The sequence below is a fragment of the Notechis scutatus genome, chromosome 6, assembly GCF_049901735.1.
Source record: "Notechis scutatus isolate UNSWTSFEM ecotype Mainland chromosome 6, rNotScu1.2, whole genome shotgun sequence".
NCBI classification, from domain to species: Eukaryota; Metazoa; Chordata; class Lepidosauria; order Squamata; family Elapidae; genus Notechis; species Notechis scutatus.
This window is the reverse complement of record NC_142014.1, coordinates 52039828-52053349: the sequence shown is the minus strand read 5'-3', so window position 1 is coordinate 52053349 and position 13522 is coordinate 52039828. Positions and strand designations below refer to the sequence as shown.

The window sequence follows — 13522 nt, the reverse complement described above, 5'->3', positions numbered from 1 at the left end:
CTATGATGGACATAGAAGTGCAGTGGGAGCTTACATTATGATATCATAATTCTGCTTTTCTCATTCTGCCACTTTTGCAAATACCTCCAGATGAGGGTTAAGCAGAACTACTCCTATTTCTGGGACCCCTCCCTTGTCTATTCTACCCTTATCCCAGTACTTACTGTCATTCTTTTTTTTATTTTCCCCATCCCCATGTGCAAATATTTCCTTCCCTCACCACTTTTTCTGTCTCAGTGCTTATTATTCTCTTACCGCAGTTGTACTATACATTTAAAAAATACTTCCAGAAGGATTTTAAGCAAGAGCAAAGCTATAGTCGCATCCAGCACCTTCCTTTCCCCAAGATGCCTCATTTACCAGAGGATCTCTGGGAAAATAATTATGTGACATGTGATTGGGGTTTAAACCCAGACTATATAACCAGTCTTTTCTGGTTTTATTTTAAAAGAGTCAACATAGTAACTAGATTGGTGAACCACAAAACCACAAGGTTCCAGATTTGCAAGATTTGTGTTGGGCCTAATAGGACCACAGAGACCTTGGTCAGCACCTAACAGTATATTGTTATTCAAAACTTAAAACAAATTATTCTACAATTTATTATTGAAATGTTTCAAATTTAAACAATTATTATCAAATTCAAACCAAAGCTCTTTAAAAGTCAAAGCATTTCAATGCAATGTTCAGAAAACCCTGTTTCAAGTTCAAAAGATTTCATATTAAAAATGTTTTGCAACCCTTAATAATAAAGAATACAAGAAGATTCTCATGCCTGCTCTTGGGTGTATTCAAAATAAAATTGCAAAACAATGAATATTAAAAGCATTTGTTTTTGTCTTAAACATCAAACCTGAGGTGATACATATGTTAATTCCTGTTTATTCATCTTCTTCACATTTTTTAGCCAAGACCTTACTGTCTTATGGTTGCCATAGATAATCAGGATTTTCTGACATTTTCTTATTCATAATAGCCATTATTCAGGGACAGAAGTAAGTGTTTGCACATGGTTTGCAAGACACAAAAAATCTCCCTTTCGCCTCCCTAAAATCTATGAAACTGAGTTTATTATTATTAAAAATTAAAGAAGAGGACTTAAGTCTGAGGGTTACAATGCCCTAGCGTTATGTCTAATGTTGTAGCTAAATGTACTTATACTTCCATGGTACAATGACTGATATAAATAAATTCATTATATGAATCTGAGTGATACATAGATTTAAGGAAATAACCTGATCAGAGGAGCTCAGCAGGTTCTTGACAAAGATATATTGGTAAGATTCTGTAAAGAAAGATACACCTACCCTATGTTGATACTTCTCAGAAGAAATAACACCCTATTAATGACTTGCCATTACATATATCTTAAACTACCTGTCTTTTGTCAGACACAAGGAAAAGGATGAATTGCTCTATGTGTAACACATCTGAGACAGAAATAGATAGAAGATTAAGAAAACAGGACAGCTCCCATTCATAACTCCCTCCTTCTTGTGAAGTTATAGTCTCATCCACTGGTTGATTAATTGATGTTCATTACAAAACATGACAACTGAAACTCTCCTCCATGCCAAGGTTACACCTTCTTGTGCACGCTCTCTTCAGTTTTTGACAGCACTGCTTTCTTCAGCCAAACTAATTAGGAAAAGGTTGAACCAGTTTACGTGTGAAAAAATAACCTAGAGCCAAACCCCAATTAACCTCAAATGCTAACTAAATTGGAGCTGAACAAAAGTTCCAATCTTGTTACTCTTCAAATCCACCTACGTTTTTATGATTATTTTATACTTCATGACAGAAAACTGAGGGTGTGGAAAGTAACACATGCAAAGTGCTTCTCTCCAGATGTTCACAGTTTACCAAGAAATCAAGATCCTGGAAACTGTTCTCAAAGAAATGGTGGTATAATGATATTCTCAGCCCAGTTTTATAGCTATAGATTAACATTTGTCAAAAGAAACTCTAGGTAGTAATGCCATTATTTTCAAATTGGCTTGTAACAGCCTTCTCATAGAATTCCCCACTAGCAGAGCCAAAGGGGGATTCTGGAGTTGCAATCCCAACACAGCTGCTAGATGTAACAATATGAGAGGCTGACTAACCAAATATAAAGGAATTGTGATTTCAGAGGATGTCTCAATGTACCACTGCATAATTTGTATTAGCATTGAATCTGTTATAATTTTGATGGAGACAAAGTCTGTATTATGTAATACAGTCATAAAAATGAAAGTGCTTAAAATCTACTATATTATAAAAAGTAAAAGGTTTGCATCCAGTCTATTAGTTTAATTTACATAATTTGTTGAAACGAGTTTCACTAAACTGATCAACATCCCATAAGGAGACCTTCATTATTCTTTTTCATACTAATTCTGTCTCCCTAATAAATTAAATTGCAACAAGTTATTATTAAATGTAAAACTGTACATTCACTCAGGGGCTGCCACTTTTTAATCATATTAAAGTATATTTATTATTACAACAGTAGTTCAGGGATTAACTAAATAGGATAGCAGCAGAACCTTCATCAAAATGGAGACTGATGTCGAATTATTCCATTCCCCTGTTTTTTTGCCGCTTTTTCCTAAATAAAATTGCCCTGTAGAAAAAAATTGATTCAGGAAAGTTGGTTTAGGGAGGGAAAGTAGCAAAAATGTACCTAATTTGCCACAACATGGGTATGTGATTAACCTGAATAAAAACTTGTTTTATTTTGAAAATAGTGATTATGAATAGTGTTCTCAAACTCAAGTTTGCATTTTTTTTATTTTTGTTACCCTACCAACAGTATATACTGTGTTTTTTATTAGCTTTCAAATTTATTTAGCATTATAATTCCTGTTAGAATTTAGTCTTGGTTGTTTTAAATCTATTATACCTGTTTCTTGTACGTAATATACTATTTTACTGGTTTCTATATTTCTATAGGTTAGAAACTAGGAGGCCATGAAACTACTGTATTTTATTCAGAATTTAAAATTTTCTGTAAGTACAATCAAAGTCAAGATAAAAAACCAAAATAAAAGTGGGATCAGTTGTATATATGGGCATCTTTTTGTATATGCTGCCATTCTAATTCTTTCATTAAGAGAAAAAGAAAATGTGAGACTTGTCTATGGCTCATTTTTCAACGTCATGAGCAATTTCTTTAGTAGGCAAAGGCCAGGCCATCCATTCTCCATCTCTCTCTTCCTCATCAACACTTATATTCATCACTTTTTCCATTTTTTTCTGGGCCTCTCTCCCAGAATCATATATCATTCCAAGCTTAAATCCTGCTTCTAAATTTTAGATGGTTCACAGCTAAACTTAAGCAGCTATGTCGTTCCAAAGAGGAAGCCTACAGAAAAAGTGACAGAATGCTATACAACCAGGCCAGAAACATATTAACAAGAGAGATCAGAGCAGCAAAAAGAAGCTACTCTGAAAGGTTAAAGAATCAATTCTCAACAAATGAACCAGCAGACATGTGAAAAAACTCTTAAAAACATCACTGACTTCAGCAAACATCCTTCCCAGGCAGAAGGAAATCAACAATTAGCAGATGACCTGAATGTGTTTTACTGCAGGTTTGAAAATAAACTACAGCCACCTATCTCTACAACCCAGATCTCAAACACATCAACAACAGCCAAGCCTCCTACAACTGGCCCCAATCCATTGGGCTCACAACCTCTGGTGATCACAGAAAAAAAAGTGCAAGAAGACAGACAGAAGCCAGGAAAAGCACCAGGGTCAGACAAGATAACTCCTTCTTGCTTAAAAGTCTGTGCTGACCAATTGGCCCCCATCTTCACCCGAATCTTCATTAGATCACTAGAGATGTGCTATGTTCCTTCCTGCTTCAAACGTTCTACCATCATCCCAGTGCCAAAGAAGCCCTCCATCAAGGAACTGAATGACTACAGACCAGTTGTTCTAACATCTGTAGTTATGAAAATCTTTGAAAGGCTTGTGCTGTCCCACCTGAAAACCATCATGGACCCACTGTTAGATCCCATGCAGTTTGCATACTGAGCAAATAGATAGACAGATGATGCTGTTAACATGGCTCTGCATTACATCTTACAACAGCTTGAATCTCCAAATACCTACGCAAGGGTCCTCCAAATACCTATGCAAGGGTCCTCAGTTCAGCATTCAATACCATCATTCCAGACACTCTTCTAAGTAAATTAAACCAACTAGCGGTACCTGAACACACTTGTAAGTGGATCATAAGCTTCCAACAGACAGGAAGCAGCAGGTGAAGCTAGGCGGAATCACATCCGATACCTGTACAATCAGCACAGGGGGCCCCCAAGGCTGTGTGTTATCTCCACTTCTCTTCTCCCTATATACCAATGACTGCATCTCAAACGATCCATCTATTAAAATACTGAAGTTTGCTGATGACACAACAGTGATTAGTCTCATTTGAGACAATGATGAAACTGCATACAGACAGGAGGTTATACAACTTGCCTCATGCTGTAACCGGAACAATCTGGAACTGAACACACTCAAAACCATAGAAATGGTGGTAGACTTCAGAAGAAACCTTCCCATACTACCACCTCTTACAATACTAGACAACACAGTATCAACAGTAGAGACCTTCCAATTTCTAGGTTCTACTATATCACATAACCTAAAATGGACACCTAACATCAAAAATGTCATCAAAAAAGCACAACAAGGAATGTTCTTTCTGCACCAACTCAGAAAGCTCAAACTACCCAAGGAGTGCTGATACAGTTCTACAGAGAAATTATTGAGTCTATCATCTGCACCTCTATAACTGTCTGGTTTGGTTCTGCAACCCAACAGGACAGACACAGACTTCAGAGGATAATTAGGACTGCAGAAAAAACAATTACTACCCACCTGCCTTCAATTGAGGACCTGTATACTGCATGAGTCAAAAAGAGGGTTGTGAAAATATTTACAGACCCCTCACATCCTGGACATAAACTGTTTCAACTCCTTCCCTCCAAACAACACTATAGAGCACTGCACACCAGAACAACTAGATACAAGAACAGTTTTTTTTTTCCGAAAGCCATCACTCTGCTAAACAAATAATTCCCTCAACACTGTTCAACTATTTACAAAGTGTACAATACTATTACTGTTAACCTTCTCATCACTCCTTATCACCCATCCCCTCCCACTTGTGATTGTAGGACTGTAACTTTGTTGCTTGTATCCTTACGATTTATATTGACTGTTTCCTAGTATGATTTGATTGTTGATTGTACCCTATGACTATCATTAAGTGTTGTACGTTATGATTCTTGATTCTTAACGAATGTACCTTTTCTTTATGTATACTGAGAGTATTTACACCAAGACAAATTCCTTGTGTGTCCAATCACACTTGGCCGATAAAGTATTCTATTCTATTCTATTCTATTCTATTCTATTCTATTCTATTCTATTCTATTCTATTCTATTCTATTCTATTCTATTCTATCTCTATCCCCATCTTAGTCTATTTGTAAACTAAAAATGCAGTTGTCTAAATCTTGTAAATTTGGAATCAAAACTACAGGCGGTAGTTTTATGCCTCTCTTTAGCTTCTGCATTTCAGAATCTTTTCTTTGGGGGGGAAGGCCACAGGGACGAGGAATCCTGGGATGTTTCTGGAGTATCTTAATGTTCCAATGATGTCAAAATGGCAGCCCACGGGCCGGATGCATCATGTGCGAACTACACCCACCCATTCCGGTTCCACAAAGGCAAAAAAGTTATGATATGTCACATGACATCATGCAATTGAGTTTGACATCTGTGTCTTAACCTATCTGGAATATAATGTTTGCTTTTCTGATTATAGTTTTTACTTAGTCTTAGCAAGTTTGATTTGAAATGTACTTTTTCTCTTTTAACTTAAAAAAATATGTTAGACTCTCATATGGGCATGGCAAAAATGATGTAGTATGGGCTAGAATAGGAGCAGAAAATTCAGAAACAATTATTTTTCTGCCAATAGATGATCCTTGCTTCTCTTCTTGTTAGACAATGAAGAAAGAGTACTTGAATCACAACTGATTGATCAAAATAGGTTTTTCTGCATAGGTGGAAGACTAATATGGCAAATACTTGGCGTGCATAAATCTAGAGGGGGAAGGGACTACTATGCAAAACAAAGTGATTTGGAAAGTGCCAAATAAGAATTATTGTGAGATGTTTTCTTGTTGGAATGTTTATGAAAGGCCACGTTCCTGGTAGAGGGCCCATACTGGTGCCATGAGAAAATCATTGTCTGGAAAGGCACTTAGGTTAGAAGGAGAACTGGTGCAGTGCGGTATAATGTAGCTATAGATGGATCAAAAAGAATTTGTTAAGCGTATCCATTAGTATACCTACACATCACAAAATATCTGCATATAATCTAATATTAAAATATTTGGGTTGTTTTTATATGCCCTTTAGGTAATTTACTCTTGTAAATTATGCTGGTTGTGAAAAATAATAGCAGTTTTTGTACAAAGCTCAACATAGCATAGAATCAATCAGTTATATTTTTGCAGTCCTTCGAAGCTGATAGAATTATATTAGCCAACAAAAGGCATAATTTCATTCACAGTTTGAAAGAGGCCTTAATATCCAGAAAGATAAAAAAGCTTCTGAAAAATGTAAGATAAATGTAAGGGAGCAATCAGTCTCTAAAAATGTCAGGGAACACTGCCACATATTTAAAGAAGAATGAACCATTATCAGAAAAGCTTTCATGGTGAGGCCAGTGATGACTGGGAAATATAAGAAAATGCTTACAAATTGCTGGTACTTTTTATGATTAAAATATAGAGTGTATCTCAAAAGTAAATTTCCTAACCAAAAATTTTCAACCATGTTCATAAAGGGAAAATTTAATAATGATGTGCCAATCAAACAATGCCAATCAATCAATTCAATTCAAAGATATATAGAGAGAAATTATTGAGATTTTAAAATTTGACACAAGATGCTTCTATTACTTATACAACCAATCCTCGGCAGCAGAAAAAAAAAAAGTTAATCCATCATCTGATTCCATCAGATTGTTGAGGATGGTTTGGTTTGTTTCACAGACTCCAACTGAGGTTGTAAATATTGAAACCAACCTTTTCTAAGCAAAACTCACCATTTAATGTTTATCCAAAGCTATTCTTTTAACAAACCTAATTTCAAGTTTCATGTTTTTCAACTTGGAGATTTAACATTTAAAAAATGTCATTGCTACAGAGATATTTGCACATAAGAAGCTGCCTTCTTTTCAGTCAACCATCTACCTCAGTATTGTTGACATTGAGTGATGGTGCTTTTCTCCATTTCAGACTGCGTATCCTATGTAGTCTGGCAATGCCAAAGATTAAGCTTGAAACCTTCTGTAAGTAAAAAATAATAACATAAAAATGTTTAAGATTCAAGTATACATAGAGGGGGGCAATCTGCAGTTGCTCTACAAACTGTATGGAGGCTCTCTTACTCTCTTTTTGGAATGCTTAGTCTCCTCCAATTATGTTACCTTCCCCAAGTCACAGCTCATATAACCACACGGACATCATAGCACATGAGAAGATGGCAGGCTAAAGACAGCTCCATAGAGAAGCAGAATCAACGTTTGCAGTATTAACAAGGTACTGTAGATGATGAGTAGAAAGTTTTCTATGTTTCTCTCTGGAGAAAAGAGAGAGAGAGATACGAGATGGCCCAAGCTGTTGTTCCTTGTGGTTCCTTTTTCTCATGAAGAGAACATAAAAAGTGATCTCTGGTGAGGCAAGGAGAATCAGGAGATGGGAGAATTTGTCATGTTTGCGCCAACTGCAGACGGGAGTATTTTAAAGGACACTAACTTTACTGCTAACTACTTCAGGAAATTGCCTATAAACTGCTTCAAAGAAATTAGACACCTGCAAAGTGACAAGGTTGGAAGTAACGGGTGAGTGTCTTCAATACTCAATATAAGAATATGAAGATTTGTTTTTATAACTCGAGAATTTAAAATAAACAGCAAAAAGCAAGACAAGGTTTTGTCTACAGAAAATTTTGAAGGATCATAAAAGTTTGGAGTTTTGGAGTTATGAATATTAAAATTTTGAAATTATTTTTAAAGAATAAATGTACATTTATGGGGAAGATTTTTTTAAAAAAAATTGTAGACACAATAAAACAAATAACTTAAAATGGCATTAAGAGATATGTTAGACGAACTGTTCCGAGATCTGTGTCAAAAATTTGATTCAATAATGTCAGCTATGTTGTGTCATTTTGAGAACAGTCTGATCCCAAAGATGTTACAACACAAGATATGCAGCAAAATATGAACAAAACTCTATGAGAATATGCCACCAGATATAAAGAAAAATTGAATGAGGTTTTAAAATTTAAGAAGGAAATAAAAATTAAAATCCCAGAAAACAATTGAAATAATTTCTTTCTGTTAGATTCAAAAAAAGGGACTGTCTAAAGTGCTAAAGAAATTGTAGCAAAAATCAATAACCATCTGAATAAGAAAGAGAAAGATTGTTCTGTTTGGAAAAAAAATTCTGTATAGAAAAAATGACTACAAAATCAGTTTATTTGATCAAGGATAAATGGGATATATTATTGTTCTGGATTACTTTTTGTGAATTTATTAATATCCTAATTGGAAAAATGTAGTACACTAGATTTGTTTGCATTTAATATGGTGTAAAATCATTTTGCCTATAGCTACTATATGTAATCCTAACTTTATAGTACTTAAACTATAGTATAAATACTTTGCATTGAACTGATTGGTTTTTTTTTTTAATTCAAAACAAGGGAGTTTGGAGAACTTGTCTTGTAAAGGAGAAACTGTTTTTCTTCTTTGCGTTAAATTTTGGTCTTTTGTTTTATATTAAGATAGTGGGATTACTTGTCAAATATGGATGTAGTTGTAGTTCAGAGTGGAAATACAGAATATGTATTTAAATGGGGTTACTATTTGGGGTGTGGGATTTTTGGAATTGTTGGTATTTGGAATAGGAAAAATGTTAGGTATTGGAGCTTGTTTTTATAAAAAGAAAATGATGAAGATTATGTTATCTATTCAGTCAAGTCCAACTCTTAGCAATTCTATTGGCCAGCTGTCTTCACATTTTCTGATTTGAGTCTTTCTGTGCTCTGGTTGATGTCAGTTTTGATGGTGTTCAGCAGTGGTGGGATTCAACTTTTTTTACTACCGGTTCTGTGGGCGTGGCTTGGTGGGCGTGGCAGGGGAAGGAGACTGTAAAATCTCCAGTCATAGGTGGTATTTGCCAGTTCTCCGAAGTACTCAAAATTTCCGCTACCAGTTCTCCAGAACTGGTCAGAACCTGCTGAATACCACCTCTGGTGTTCAGCCACATTGTTCTTTGATTGGCCTGGTTTCCTTAAAGGAGAAATAGTTTCTTTTAAATTTTGGTTTTCTTTCACTTGGTTTCTTTTAGGGGAAGACCATTTTATTTGCTGAAAAACAAAATGTTGTAGCAAAGGTCTTTATAATATTTATCACTCAATTCTCACTTTTAAAAAATAACACATTTCTAAACATTTCAAAGTTATCCAGCCAAGGATATTGCAAAAGTGGAATATTAACAGAGAAAAACTGTGAGCTACTTCAGCTCTATAAAGCAGTATTCTGAGTTATTCACTGTGAGTTCAGATGAATTCATCTATATCATGGCAAATTTGACATTAATTTATAAGCAGCCCAGCACAAGATAGCTAACATACCCACCTCTGTAAAAAATTACCTTCAATGCAAAATGCCTGCCTAAAGAAGAGAGAAGGGTGTCTGCTGAAGATCTCAAAACCCAGAGAGGCTTTTTGTATGTAAAAAAAAATAGACATTTCAAATAGTCTAGTCATAACTGCCGTTTTTTGTTTCTTACATGATTCTATCTTCATAAGATTCTGGGTGGCTCATTGATTAATTAATTTTTAATTAAAAAATCTTAGTCCAGCATAATTCATTAGACAATTCAATCAAATATGTCAATTATTAATCTAACAACTTGTTTGTTTTTTTAAAAGTAAAAACCCCTAAAAATAATAGCAGCCCAATGACATGGTAGCACATAAAGCCTAAACAGAAAACAGAAAAAGCACCATCTTTGCTATTTTTTTAGAAGCTAACAAGCACCACAGGTTTTGTAGAGTTTATAAATAAAATTTTAATAATATTTTTACAAGAGACAAGGGTTATTGAATCCTTACAATTTAGAAGTGTCTCATCGCATTCATTAGTGACCCATCCATATCTGAAAGGAGGATAATCTGTAGAGTGTTTCTGTATCCTACCACCTGATTCCTTGCACATCCAAATAATATCTGTCTTCAGATGTGACCAACTAGTAAAAGCAATCTCTGGCCTAATTAATTAAATTAAATTCCTTCTGGTAAATGTTTATATTCTACCACAAAACTAATAGCCCAATTAATGATTCTTGGGACTATTTTGAAACCTGGCTTAGTGAGCTAATTGTGCAACATCCTGATTTTACTTGCCTATTGGCTGGTGATTTTAATATCAGAATTGGAAGAAATGATAAGGCTTTGTTACAACCGTTTAATGCCTCATGTTCTTACCTTTATGGAGAGCCTTCACAGAAGCCAAAAGAGGCTAGCATTAACATGAGGAGGGTGGAGACTGTATTTACTGACAGTAAAATCTGATGTAAAGCCATTAAAAGGCTATATGCCTGGTAACTCTGAAGAACAGTTCATCTTCTGGGGCTCTCAATAAGTATCTGACCCGAATTATATGGCAATATTGGAAAGCATTCAAGCAAGGATTTTGGAGTGATATTTGGGATGACCATCTCCTAATTTGGGGCCTCATTACCCTGGCTGATATCAAGTAGAATAGACAACAGGATCCTCCTAAGCCCTTGTCTGCTGTTATATCAGGTCAAAATGGACAAGGAATCTGCTGCATCTCATTTCTTTAATGTCCCCCAAACTGTTCTCATGGGCAGTCTCTATAAAGAAACTATAAAGAAACAACATTTGTCTTTCACAGTCTTACTAGGGTCACCCAAAAGTATATCTCACCTACAGCATCCAACCTACCTTTGCATCAACCACTTGGAAAATCTAAACCATGATTTGATATAGATAGAATCTGCTTTAGTTAAAAGCCAGGAATGCAGGCATATAAGAGGGCGTGTTTAGCTAATAATTTCTATTCCTATGACATCTTTTATAAGAATAAAAGGAAATATAAGAATCTATTCAAGTAAAGGGGAAAACAATAAAATGCCCAGGAATGCTGAAGAGAGATTTAGCAGAATGTCACAACAAAAATCATTTTGGCTCTTAAAATCAAAACCTAAAGTTAATACAAAGCCAGAAAAGTATATTTTTACTTATACAGGATTATATCTCAACATTTTTGATGTAGAGAACTACAGTGTGGTCATCAGTAACCCATATGGAAATATAAAAAGTATTAAAGCTTCTAGTTCAGATTTAATTCCTTCATATTTCTTAAAATTAAAATTAAATCCACTATGATAGGTTTCAGTGTTAACCCCATTTTCTACCGCTATAAATTTCTTCATAGTAGTTCCCCAAACCTGGCTTACTTTCGTCACTCTTCCAATATATAAGAAAAGAAACAAACCTTTTGTTCCAGCCAACTGTCATCCAATTAGTGTTTTCTCTATAATTAGTAAATTTTATGATAGATTTCTATGCCACAAATTATAGCATTGGCTGTTTTCTGATAACATTATGATGCCAGAACAGGAAGGATTTGGAGATGGACATTCAATAATACTGTAAATCAGTGCCTAATATTGAATCATTTGGCAGAAAAATACTATAAATTTCCAAATGTAGCTCATTCTGCTGCCTTTATTAACTTAAAGGCAGCTTTTGATTCTATTCCTTGGAGGAAACTAGTCAACTAATCAATTAATCCTCATCTTCTTAATTTGATTATTCAGCTACACTGAAGTATCAGTTTAACCTACAGTTTACACAGTAAACTGTGTAGATAACCCAGGTTAAAGACATTAATTTTGATGATCTGACAGAGCCTATCTCCACTCCTGAAGGAGTTAAGCACACATGTATATTATCCCCTTATGTTTTAACATTTATATGAACACAAAATTATCTTGTAGATTTGTCACTCCAGATTTCCATCCTAAACCCTTCACCCTTCTTCCAATCCGTTTTGTATGTATCACTCTATTCTGCGCTGCCCTTAAAACAGTGATACTGCCTAAATAGCCTCTTCTTCCTCATCTGACTCATTATATAATCTAATAGAACATAGAACAACAGAGTTGGAAGGGACCTTGGAGGTCATCTAGTCCAACCCCCTGCTCAAGCAGGAGAATCTATTCCAAATATTAGCCTCTATCTGGGATTGAACTCACAGCCTAAAATTAGTAAAGCCTCCAAACACTTGTAAAACAAGGCGGTTCAACATCAAGCATATTATAATATCCCATGGAGGATATAGCTAAACTACACTAGGTAATTAAACTTAATAAGTCTGGGTCGCTCAACAATCAAAGAAATTACAATAAAATAAAGAAAAGATGGAAAGTTCTGTGAAGTGTGGGGACCTCGTGCTTCTTCGCTAAAGGCCCTGGTGAAGAGTCTGGTTTCACAGCTCTTCTAAACTACAGCAGAATGGAACCCATCTGGATTTTGAAGGAGCCTCTTTGCGCAGTTCAGAACACAAGTTTCCTTTTCTTTAATCCACAATTTTTAAAAAATATATAATTTTTAAAATACAAAATAAAGAAAAAAGAAACACTTATTAGTAGAGTCATTTTTCCTTTCCTTTTTAGATTTGATAATTAAGTAGGCTGGCAATAGCTCTACTACAACACCCAGAATTTCTTGAGAAATTTGTATAGCAGGATTACCTTTGTTTCTTTGCCAGTAAACTTGGAGTTAAGAGAATATATAGGCATTCAAAATGATGCAAAGGTTAATTCTGCATTGGTTAAGTTCCTTTTCCTACTAGAAGTGCTTTTGTGTTATCTATATTAAGCATCAATTTGTTTTCCTTCATCCAATACGTTACTGACATCAATTACTGTCTTAGTACAAACAGCTTCATTAGACCAACACTTGTGGATTTTAGTCACAAATGGAAAGTAATTATCTAGATCTGAAGTTTAGCTTCTGAAAAAGAAATGGTTGGATAAAAGATACTGATTGCTATTGTGGATGACAAGCTGCCCAGAATATTTTGTCACTAACTTGCTCTTTGATATGTGGATTTTTAACCTGCAATTCTATGATATAATCTCTATTCTATTCTAAGCATACATGCAGGTTATAATAAAAATAATCTGGAAATTGCATTTTATTAATCAACAAAATATGTGGCTAATCATCAATTTAAAAATATAAAATAAAACACTGATCAGGTTGACTATTTCTCCTCATCTCTACTTCAAAAAATAATTTTACATGGACTGCAATGCTTTTCTACAGAATGCTTACAAATATTTCGAAGATGAAAAGTAAGACAAGTGTAAGAATAAAGAAGAATAAGATCCAGCTTGGTGTTGAGGTT

General features: G+C 34.8%; 1 protein-coding gene across 2 annotated transcripts in view; it reads left to right on the top strand.

Moving 5' to 3' along the window:
- The window catches only part of GRAP2 (GRB2 related adaptor protein 2), a 68135-nt gene that overhangs the window by 22535 nt on the left and 32078 nt on the right, over window positions 1-13522 (top strand). Inside the window, exon 1 of one of the 2 annotated variants that reach the window (XM_087968293.1) lies at window positions 7272-7360. The exons of the other annotated variant lie outside the window; for it this stretch is intronic. The gene's annotated coding sequence lies outside the window, so the exon portion shown is untranslated. Of the gene's footprint in view, window positions 1-7271; window positions 7361-13522 lie in introns of those variants that run through there. 2 annotated transcript variants of the gene reach the window in all.